Source organism: Urocitellus parryii, chromosome 4 (genome assembly GCF_045843805.1).
Source record: "Urocitellus parryii isolate mUroPar1 chromosome 4, mUroPar1.hap1, whole genome shotgun sequence".
Classification (NCBI taxonomy): domain Eukaryota; kingdom Metazoa; phylum Chordata; class Mammalia; order Rodentia; family Sciuridae; genus Urocitellus; species Urocitellus parryii.
Window position 1 is genome coordinate 12,030,817 of NC_135534.1, and position 12,236 is coordinate 12,043,052.

A 12,236-nucleotide genomic window follows, 5' to 3' on the forward strand; every position below is an offset into this window, starting at 1 on the left:
TCTGTTTTGAGGTAGGGTCTTGCTAAGTTGCTTGGGCTGACCTGGAACTTGCCATCCAACCACGTCAGCCTCCTGAGTCACGGGCATTATAGCCATGGGCCTCTGCACCAGGCTTTCTTCTTTATTTTCTGATAAAAACTGGATCTCAGACATTTTGATATAGGTTGAGTTTTAATTATCATTCAGTTCAAAGTATTTTATGATTTCCCTTATGGTTTGTTATTTGTCTTATGGATTATTTAAGGGGTATTGTTTCATTTCTAAATGTTTAGTGGTTTCCTAGTGTGGCACTCCCTTGCCTTCAGCTGGGTATTCATCCTTGAGCACCTTAGGTGGGATAATAAATAGACTGGGCATTTCCGCCTTTCAGTGCCTGCAGAGTTGCACTTGGTCAGTAGAGGGCACTGGAGGGACAGTGCAGGAAGATGAGGGATTGCTTCCTGGCTTCACTGTGCTCTGGTTAGCTTTCCATCAGGAGTGCATGTGTTGGGGGACATCTGGTGGTGCTCTGCTCCTCTTCATGCCACAGGCAGGCGCTGGGAAAACTCGCGGACTTGGGCGAGGCTCGGTGCTTACCTTGCTAGGGCTCTCCTGTCAAGGTTGCTGCATACTCCAGGCCTTGCACCCAGGGCTAACCTCTGTGCACCTGCCCCACCGTCTTGGCTTACCTATGCCCTGGATGGTTTTAAAACCCAAAGCCCTCCAGGAATGGATGCCTTGCCCCACAGCAGTGTCCCACCTCCCTCTGTATGTCTGCTCACTAACTCAGTTTTTCTGCTCCCCTCAGAGTTGACTCCGCATGCGCTGTGTGGACTGCAGGACTCCAGCTCCTTGGGAATCTGCACAATGGCCTCCACTCACTGGGTCTAGGAGGGGTGTTCCTCATGCCTCCCAACATGGGTGCTGTGTGCTCTGGGCCTTGTTCCTGCAGGCGATGTCCCTATGCTACCTGCACAACTGCCCACTCGCCTCGGTTTCTGTATCCTGGAGCAGGGGCTGTATCTTGCCAGGCAACTGTAAATCAGCTCTGGCAGCAAACCAGTGGGAAACCAATGACTTTTCTCTAACACTCAGTGGACTACAATGTGGTCTGAACGCAGCCTGGGGAAGGGGACTCTGTCAAGTCAGATATTTTTATTTTATTTAGTTGTGGATGGACCCAATATGTTTTATTTTATTTGTTTTTATGTGGTGCTGAGGATTGAACCCAGCCCCTCATTCATGCTAAGCAAGTGCTCTCCCACTGAGCCACAGCCCCAGTCCCCTCCTTGGCTGTTCTTCTCTTCACATCTCTATAGTTCTTCTATCAACATTTAATAATTCCTCCTCTCCCCCGTACTGTGAACTGAACCCAGAGACGCTCCACTGAGCCACATCCCCTATGGCCTCACCAAAGAAGCAAAATTACCTTTTCAAACAAATTCAATCACATTTAAGTCCTTGCTCAAACCTTCCAGAAGTTTTCACCACCCTCAGAATAAACCCCAAAGTCTTTTTTTCTTCTTCTTCTTATTCTTTTCTGGTACTGAGGATTGAACCCAGGTTTGTCCTACCACTGTGCTACACCCCCAGCCCTTTTTATTTTTTATTTTGAGTCAGGGTCTAAGTTGCCCAGACTGACCTTGAATTTGCAATCCTCCTGTCTCAGCCTCCTGAGTGGCTGGAATTATAGGCGTGTACCCCTTCTCCTGGCTATTGCTTAATAATTCTTCATTAAACTTGCCATGTGAGGTTGGGGTGTAGCTTAGTAGTAGAGTGTTTGTCTAGTATATCTGAGGCCCTGGGTTCAATCCCTAGCAAACAAACAAACAAACAAAAACCTTTCCATGTTTGAATTACTGTGTGGTTTCTGTATCCTGATCTGGCCCACACCAAATCATCTACCTATCTTACTGATTTCTAACTCAGCTCCATTATTGTCTTATTGTCTTCTTCTTCTTTTTCTCCTTCTCCTTCTCCTCCTCCTCCTCCTCCTCCTCCTCCTCCTCCTCCTCCTCCTCCTCCTTTCTTCTTTCTTCTTTCTTCTTTCTTCTTCTTTTTTTGGTACCAGGGATTGACCACTTAACGACTGAGTCACATCCCGGAGTTTTTCTCTTTTGAGACAGGCTCTTGCTAAGTTGTTTAGGACCTCACTAAATTGCTGAGGCTGGCTTTGAACTCACAGTCCTCCTGTCAACTTCCTGAGCCACTGAGATTACAATAATGCACCATGGCACTCAGCAAAGAAATTCTCTTTATTCTTTAAATTTATTAAAATTTGTTCTTTTAAATTTGTTGAGAATTGTTTTATGGCCCAGCATATCTTGCTTATTGGTAAATATTCTTTGTATTTGAAAAATTATCATTCTGTATTTAGATATTGTAAGTGAATTGATTGAAAAAAAACAGAAAAATTAAAAATAATCTTCATTTGGGTGCAGTGGCCCACACCTGTATTGTCAACTGCTTGGGAGGCTGAGCCCGTAGCATTGGTTGAGCCCAGAAGTTGGAGACCAGCCTGGGCAACATATAGGGAAACCTCGTCTCAAGAAAGGATGGAAGGGGCTGGGGATGTGGCTCCAGCGGTATCGCGCTCGCCTGGCATGCATGCGGCCGCACCACATACAAACAAAGATGTTGTGTCCGCCGAAAACTAAAAAAAATAAATAAAAATTATCTCCCTTTCTCTATCTCTAAAAAAATAAAATTATAAAGACCTCTGTTTAAAAAAAAAAAAGGAAGGAGGGATGGAAGGAAGGAAAGATCTTTATGTTTATTTACTCAGATACTCAATATTTCTGTTGTGCTTCATTCCTTTCTGAGGATCCGAGTTTCCATCTTTTCATTTCCCCTCAAGCCAAAGAAAACCTTTAGGGTTTCTTATATTACAGGACTGTTGGCAGTGTGGGGCCTCAGAAAATTATACTCCAAAATGAAGGCCTTTGAAGCAAAGTTTCTCTCGTTTTTTTTGCCTGCCTGTCTTTTGCTCCTTATTGTCTCCCAAGGCAAGCCCTAGAAACTAGAACTCTGTTCTCCAAGACAGATCACATAACCCAGAGCCCCCTTTCCCCAAAACCAGCCATAAAACCTAAAAATATTCTTCTAACTCTCCTTAAGCCCCATAGTCTTTCCTTATAATACTGTCCATAAAGAAATCAAGAGCCTCATTCTAGAGAGACCTTGCCTCACACCCAAGAGGAGGAAATGCTAGAACCCGGGGCTGAGAGCAACTTAGCAGATAGGCCTGCTGGGTGCCCACACCAGCTGTTTCCATCAGCTCAGACCTTTCTTGTGCAGACACATTTGTACCAAGCTGTCCCTCTTCATTGCACGTAAGCGTGAACATGGATGGTTCCTTCCTGTCCTTTGGGTCTTCCATCTGAAGCCTTTTTTTTTTTTTTTTTTTTTTTTTAATGATTATTTTATTTTACATTTTGGCGGACACAACATCTTTTGTTGGTATGTGGTGCTGAGGATCGAACCCGGGCCGCACGCATGCCAGGCGAGCGCGCTACCGCTTGAGCCACATCCCCAGCCCTCCATCTGAAGTCTTATCTCATATAAAACTAAGGTCAAATAAATGTGTTAGCTTTCCTCTTGTCCACCTGTTGTTTGTTACAGGTGGACAAGAGGACCTGGCGTGATGGGCAGGAAAGGGATCACCCCTTTTCCATCCCTACACCATCCAGTGCTCTTAGTTTTTTTGTATATGACAACATCTTATTTCAGCTTCCTTCTTGAAATTTTGTGGGTTTTTTGTTTTTGTTTGTTTTGCAGTACTGATGATTTAATCTAGGACCTTGTGCATGCTGAAGTCAATTTTTGATGAATATAGAATTCTGAGTGAATCTTTTACCTTTAACATTTTAGAGTTATTCTAAAATACTCTTTTCTGGCCTGTGATTTCTAGTGAGAAGTCAACTAAAAGCTATTCCTCTGTGTGCAGTCTGTGGTTTTTCTCGTGCTGCTTTCAAGATTACAGGTGTGTGCCACCACACCTTGCCCAAGGTGTGGTGACACACACCTGTAATCCCAGGCACTCAGGAAGCTGAGGCAGGAAGATTGCAAGTTCAAGGCCAGCCTCCCAACTAAGAGAGGTCCTAAGCAACTTATGAGACTCTGTATCAAAATGAAAAATAAAAAGGGCCAGGAATGTATGTAACTCATTGGTTAAGTGCCCCTGGGTTCAATCCCAGTACCAGAAAAAAAAAAAAAAAAAGATTTGTTCTTGGGGTTTGGGCTTAGTAGTTAGAACATGTGCTTAATATATTTGAGGCCCTGGGTTTGGATCCCCAGCACCAAAAACAAACAAATAGATTTGGTTTCCATCTCTAGTTTTCAATATTTTGACGATGATATGCCCAGATATACCTTTGTGTGTGTGTGTGTGTGTGTGTGTGTGTTTCAAGTTGTGTTTACTGAATATCTCAAATCTGTAAATTTCTTTCACCAGATTTGTGAAATTATTGGCTATTATTTTTTAAAATATTTTTTCTTTTTTTATTGATTTTATTTTTTAAAATACACAACAGCAGAATGTATTACAATTCTTATTACTCATATAGAGCACAATTTTTCATATCTTTGTATATAAAGTAGGTTGACTCCCAATTTGTGTCTTCATACATGTACTTTGGATAATGATGTAAATATTTTTCTGCTCATCTTTCCCTCTGCCTCCTGGGGCCCCAGTGACTGTGTGTTAGGCTCTCTGATGTTATCTAACCAGGCCCTGAGGTGGGTGCTGTTTTCCTTTATTCTTCTGTTTGGATAGTTTCTGTTGTCTGCCTTCCTCTAGTTCATTGATCATTATTGTATTTCCTCTTAAAATCTGTTTTTTCAAAAAATAATTCATTTCATGGTTGAGATTTCCTGTCTTTAGTCACTAAAAACATATTTTCACAGAAGTTTTGATATCCTTGTCAGTTCCAATATCTGAGATTATCCGAATTATCCCAGATAGTGGCAGATTTGAGTGTTAAATTGCAGGGACTCTGGTTTCTGTTATTTTTCTCCAAGTTTCACGGGGTAGTTACCTTGGGTGGGTAGCACTGCAAACCAGGCTTAGAGCTCCTGTTTCATTATTGTTATTGTTTTCCTTTTGCAATTCTGGGAATTGCAGACGCTCTACCATTGAGCTACACACCGAGCCTACATTGCTTTTCCTTAAAGGGGTTGCTTTGAGTGCGAATCATGTATGTGTAATTCAGAGCTTTGAAAATGACTTAAGTAGGCAAAATCTGGGAATTTCCCTGTCTGGCTCTTTCTTTCCCTGGATTCCCATATTTCCTGACTTCTGGGGCCTAACTCGGGGCTCCTTTTCTGTGGTCTTCTACCAGCATGCCCTCCACAACGCGCTGTTGCCTGTTGTTCAAAGTAGACAGCTGAATGGTCCTCGGTTCTTGGGTGTTAATGCCTGAGATTAGGGCACTACCTGGGTGCAGGACAGAATCACAGTGAGACACAGAGCACTTAAAGCAGGTTTATTGCAAAGGGAAGGTATACACGGGAGTCCGAGGTAGCAAGTCCGTAAGAGGCCGACTGTGCAGGAATGGTTGGACTTGGGGGCTTTTATTGGAAGGGTGTGATCTCCAAGAGGTCCGAAACTTTGGCGCGACAGTTCGTCACTCCTTTTCCAGTGCTGTGCAGTTGTTGCCCATGCCTGTGCCTGTGTCTGTGCCCTCCGCTCCTTTTGCCCTTTCTGGTCTGGTGCCACCCAGGGAAGCCCTTATTGCCCTCAGCTGACCTTGGTGCTGTCAGTCATAGCTTGTGCTACCTTGAAAACAGGATGTGTGCCCTGAGAAAGAGGATCCATGCCAATTTGCTGGCTGCAGGTCCAGGATGATGGGTTTTGGGTTACTTGCCCACCCACCCAGATGGATCTCCTCCATAGCCCCACCCAACACAATAGAAGGCAGGATTCCTGTGCTTAATGGTTACCTCCTTGCAAAATGGGGTGGGTCAATGCACAATGGGTACAGTCCTCTGTGTCAGGGGACCTTTTATAGTCATCCTCCTTTCTCTGGTTCCTGCCCATTCCTCGCTAACTGTCGCATGCTAACAGCTTTGCCTGACGCCAAGGTACCAGAGTAAACATAAGAAAGGTTTCCAGCATCATTCCCCCCACCCCATCACCTGGGCAGTGCATGTCATGACAAGGTTGGAGGGAGGGACCTCCTATACAATGGTGTGAAAACCCAGTCCCCACGTTCACGCGCCACTGTAAAGACATCAGCTTCCTCTTGTGTGCACGGGCTCCCTGGTGACTGCCTTCCCTTCATTTTGCGGTGTCTTCTAGTAGCTGCCTTTTGTGTCCTGCCCAGATTTCATAGCTGTAAGTGAAGCAGCCTCTTCCTAGGATCTAATTCAGCCGTCACTGGACACAGAGTCCCAGAGGGTAGTTCAAATAGTCTTTCCTCCATATTTTCCTATATTTTCTGGAGCATCCCTCCCTAGATAACTCCTTGCCTGCTTTTTCCAACATTTGGATCTTGTTTCTATTTTCTATCTTTTCTCTGGTTTTATATAATATGATCCTATCACTTAGCATGTTAGTAATTTTCTTTAGATGCAGAAATTATGTATAAAAAAACTCAGCTTTTCTAGTTTGTTTTTCTTCCACCATTTCCGTTACTAGACACATAGAAGGGAAGCTGGTCATCTTAATCCAACCAGAGACTATATGATGTGGGACTACAGTGAGAGATTCTCTTTTCCTTTTCCTCCCCCCTCCCCACCCCCCAGTACTGGAGATTGAACCCAGGGGACTCTACCACTGAGCTACATCCCCAGCACCCCCCACTTTCAAAAAAGAATATATATATTTTAGTTGTTGATATACCTTTATTTTATTAATTTATTTATGTGGAGTGCTGAGGATTGAACCCAGTGCCTCACACATGTGAGGCAGGAGCTCTACCACTGAGCCACAACCCCAGCCCACATCCCCAGCCCTTTTTATTTTTTGTTGTGAGATACGGTCTAAGTTGCCCAGGATGGCCTTAAACTTGTGATCCCCACTACCTGTCCTCCCAAGTCTCTGGGACTACAGGCATGCACCACCATGCCCTGCTTTAGCACTGTACTTTTGATGAGTCTTAGCCTGTCTGTTGAATTGTGTCTCTAGAGCCCTCAGATGAAAGCCCTGTAGACGCACCCTGGCCCTGGTGGGCTCTTAATACTAATCAGCAGCACATCAGTCAAAATTTCTCTGCTTTTCAGAGTTTGAGGCTGTGTGTTATAGCTTCTACCTCAGATTATTGGTGAATATCTCAAGCCAAAAGTTTGTTGTGATTTTAAGGCTCCTCAAGACCCCAGTTTGGCTCCTCCGGTGTTATGAGACTGCTCAGTGCCACTGGCTTCTCTGGTCATCGGCTTCTACCCTCCGGGCAGTGCTTGGATTGTTAGCCTCTTGCTCAAATCCAGAATCAGCAAATGCCCCAGGAAAAAGCATGTTGCAATGCTGAGCTCGCTTCTCTGTGATTATCCCTACTCTAGAATTTTGGGCCCTCTGGTTCTCCTTCCTTCAGCAGCTGAGACTTTTAAAATTTTATTTGGTTTTGCTAGTTCGTGACTGGAGATTGGTTAGCTAGAAGCAACTTCATCCTACTAAAAGTGGAACTCTGTAAGCACCTTTGAAGTGCTCATTTCCTCCCTCTGTACTTGGAACATCAATGCTCCTTAGGAGTTCATTTATATCATATCATAAAACATAGCTGCTGCTAAGAGAATAAGAGGGGAAATGAAACGTTTCCTCTGTAGTCACAACATTTTGTGTGTGTGTGTGTGTGTGTGTGTGTGTGTGTGTGTGTGGTGCTGGGGTTGAACCCAGGGTCTTGTAACGCAAGGCAAGTTACCAGCTGAGCTCTGTCCCCAGCCCTACAGCGCTTCACTTCTGACACACTGTGTGGGCTTTGCCTACCGACTACTTCTTGGACACTAGCTGAGTGCCTGCAATTCCATCTGGCACTACCTGGAGTCAGCTTTGAGAGACCACAGGACTGCCTCTGCTCCAGATGCCAATCCCAAGTCCCTGCCTCTGCACCTCTGACCCAACGGCTATAAATCAGGGGTTCCCACAATACTCAAGGATCCTTGAGTTCAGTGATTATTTGTTAGGATAACTTACAGAATTGTCTACACAAACTAATGCACTGCCTTGAAGGAAACAGGAAAATAACTTATTCTAAGCCAAATATGAGTGACCTGTGCCCCAGATGCCCTGAATGAGGGTTCCAAGGAAAAGAAGTTGTAAACACGTTTATAGGTAGAGAACAAAGATAATTGTAAATCAATACATTCAGGGAACACATGGATTACATGGGTGGGCAAGGTAAAGTGGGAAAATTTTGGCCACTGCACTGAGATGGTATCTTATTGCATTCTGGGGGAGAAGATCAGTCAAATGAGGGTCTGTTTTTTGTCAAGCTGTGCATAGTTAACAAGACCAAACACGCATCCCAGAAAGCTTACCTAATAGTCATGAGAATGTTAGGTAAGATACAAAAGTTAGAAGCAATGACTTGTTTTGAAGGCTCCAAATGGCCCTTATTTCATAAGCCTCCCTGTGCTTATCTGTTGTTTTTTTCCTCCATTTGAGGAGTTGTCCAGCTGGTACTTGTTTGAAAAATTCTATTGTAATGTGGTTTTTGCTTTTGTGTGCTGAGGATGGAACTCAGGGCCTCACACATGCTAGGCAAGTGCTTTACCACTGAGCCACATTCCCAGAAACTTAATTTCACAGAACTCAGACAAATAGTTTATTACTAGATTGCTGATATATGATAAAGGATACAACTCAGGAGCAGCCAGATGGAAGAGATGCCCAGGGCAAGGTGTGGAAAACAGTCAAAGACTTTTCGTGCCCTCTCCAGCTGGGGGTGCTACACTCCTAGTACCTGGATGTGTTCACCAGTCTGGAAGCTCTCTGAGCCCTGTCCTTTGGAGTTTCCACAGAGGTTCTGATACTTGTGCACAATTCACTCAATCTTTGGTTTTGGTGATTAACTCAATCTCTAGGTCCCTTCCCTCCCCAGGGGTTGGGGTGGGGATTGAAAGTGCCACTGGCACTATGACCACATGGTTGGCACTCTGGCACCCAGCCCACATGGGGGCAATCCAAGAGTCCCCGCCACCATCATCATCAACATACAAGACACTTGCCATTTAGAAATTCCAAGGAGTTTAGGAACTATGTGACAGGAATCCAGGCAGAGAACAAATTTAAAAAATTATGTCCCCAGAGTTATTGGCAGGTGGTTCTTCTTCTCTCCTTCAGAAGAATCTGATAAAGGCACCACTGCCCTGGGAACAAGGCTCTTGATTGGGACATCTTGCTGGAGAAGAAGGGAGACACAGTACTGACCAAGAGTGTCAAGCTGGCTCCCAGGACAAAGGAGATAGCTAGTTTTATTCAGGTGAAAGGGTCTTTGCAAGGGGACTAAGGTTTAGGAATGCTAATTGAGTTTAGGTATACTTCATAGTTTTTTCCCCCTGCACTTTATTTATTTATTTATTTATTTTTAAATATTTATTTTTTTTTTTAGTTCTCGGCGGACACAACATTTTTGTTTGTATGTGGTGCTGAGGATCGAACCTGGGCCGCACGCATGCCAGGCGAGCGCGCTACCGCTTGAGCCACATCCCCAGCCCTTCCCCTGCACTTTAACTTTGCAGGACTCGTAGTTAGCCAGTCATTCTGGCGCCAAATATTGCATATCTCCTCTCTCTCATGTCGAAGTTGTGTCCTGTATAAACATCTCTGTCTTGTGCTAAGGATGAGTTGCAGCAGCAAGAGAACAGTTAAGAGAACACACAGGGGGAGAGTAAAAGAAAACACAAATCATGGCAAGTAACAGGTTAAGGGAACCTGCTGTTTTAGCAGTTTTATCCTTTTTTTTCTCTTTGTCCTTCAAGAATTATGAGGAGGGCTCCCAGGTTCTAATGAGATATCTATTTTTTTTTGTTTGTTTTTTAGTTTTGTTTTTTGAGGCCAATACGACTGAGAGTGGGTAAGTTGGAAAGGGCGTGTATCATGCTCTTCATAGTTTACAAGCCATGAGTCAAGGCCTAGGAGCGCATTTGCCCTTTGTCTATGATAATCCCTGTCTCATTCCTTTCTCAAAGATTTTACTCCCTTAAAGGGTACTGCTTCTTTTGGGGTCTCTGGCTGTCCCAACAGTGTAAGCAAACAAAAAAGTGAAATGTTTTTATCACCTATTCCCCATAATCACAAATGTGCATAAAATGCATATGCATATTGTCAAAGATTTGAAATAAGTGATTGATATAGGATGATAGCAATTTTTTCTGTGTAAAAACATTTCTGCAATATTATTCCATTGTCTGTTGAAAGTTGTCAGGTTACAAAAGTCAATGACCAGAAGGCTTGTTGTTCCTGAAGGTGAACTAAGGACTCCCAAGAATGTGTTGTGGGTCAAGGAGGAGGGAAGCTGGCCACCTTCCTTATCTCCAGTCTTTAGGAGGAGATCAAAGCAGGACAGCCTTGTTTGTGAAGTCAAGCCATGTACTCAAAACATGTGAAGGAACCGTCTGTGCCCTGGCATGCCATCTATCCCGCAGGTGCTTCCTCCTGCTTGTGGGCGGGTGCGGTTCTCCTTATATCCTAACCCGCCACAGCCCACGAGTATGTCCGTAATAAAATATCCAAACCCTCTCTGTTGAGTCCTCCAAGTTCTTTCTCTGGAATCAGTATAACAGCATGCTGGGGGCTTTTCAAACCTGGGGTTGAACAGAGGTATGTAAGGTCTAGGGATCTAAAGTTTAGGTCTCAGGGTAGAGCACTCGCCTGCATGAGCAAGCCCTGGGCTCCATCCTAGAACTGCAATTTAAAAACAAAGTTATGGGCTGGGGATGTGGCTCAAGCGGTAACGCGCTCGCCTGGCATGCGTGCGACCCGGGTTCGATCCTCAGCACCACATACCAACAAAGATGTTGTGTCCGCCGAGAACTAAAAAAAAATAAATATTAAAAATTCTCTCTCTCTCTCTCTCTCTCTCTCTCTCTCTCTCTCCTCTCTCACTCTCTCTTTAAAAAAAAATAAAAACAAAGTTATGAATAAATATAGATTATTAAGGAGAAGTGGCGGAACCAGGGCCTCACACATGGGAGGCAAGTGCTTTACCATTAAGCTATACCCCAGTCCTATAAAATTATTTATTAAGAAAGGATCTTGGGGCTGTGGCTCAGCGGTAGAGCACTCGTCTAGCATGTGCAAGGCCCTGGGTTCGATCCTTAGTACCACATAAATAAATAAAATAAAGGTATTATGTTCAACTACTTCTTTTTTTTTTTTCAAAGAGAGAGTGAGAGAGGAGAGAGAGAGAGAGAGAATTTTTAATATTTATTTTTTAGTTCTTGGCGGACATAACATCTTCGTTGGTATGTGGTGCTGAGAATCGAACCCGGGCCGCATGCATGCCAGGCGAGCGCGCTACCGCTTGAGCCACATCCCCAGCCCTCAACTACTTCTAAAAAATAAAATTAAAAAAAAAAAGGATCTTATGGGATGGGGTTGTAGCTCAGTGGTAGAGCGCTTGTCTCGCATGTGTGAGGCACTGGGTTCAATCCTCAGCACCACATAAAAATAAATGAAATAAGGATATTGTGTCCATCTACAACTAAAAAAAAAGTATTTAGAAAAAAAAAGATCTTATGGGGCTGGGGATATAGCTCAGTTGGTAGAGTGCTTGCCTCACATGACAAGGCCCTGGGTTCAATCCCCAGCACCACCAAAAAAAAAAAAAAAAAGGATCTCATGGGCTGGGGTTGTGGCTCAGTGGTACAGCTCTTGTCTAGCATGTGTGAGGCACTGAGTTCAATTCTCAGCACTGCATAAAAATAAATGGATAAAATAAAGGTTCATCAATGTCTTTTTTTAAAAAAAAAAAAAGAAAAGAAATAATTAGTTGCTAAGATAGAGGCTGACCTGTACCTTGTGATCCTCCAACTTCAGCCTCCCAAGTAAACTGGGATTTCAGGCAGGCATCACTGTGCCTGGTTTAAACCTTTTTATAACTTGAATTTTGTGCCATGTGACTATATTAAGGAAAACACACACACACACACACACACACACACAGACACACACACACACACACACACACACACACACACACACCCTAGAGTCTTATAGGGCCAGAAGGTGACATAAATATTATGAATGAGGAAACAGGTAATTGGTTCTACTTTATTAGCTGTAAAGACAATAGGAAAGAACCTAGCCCTGTTTTATTTTG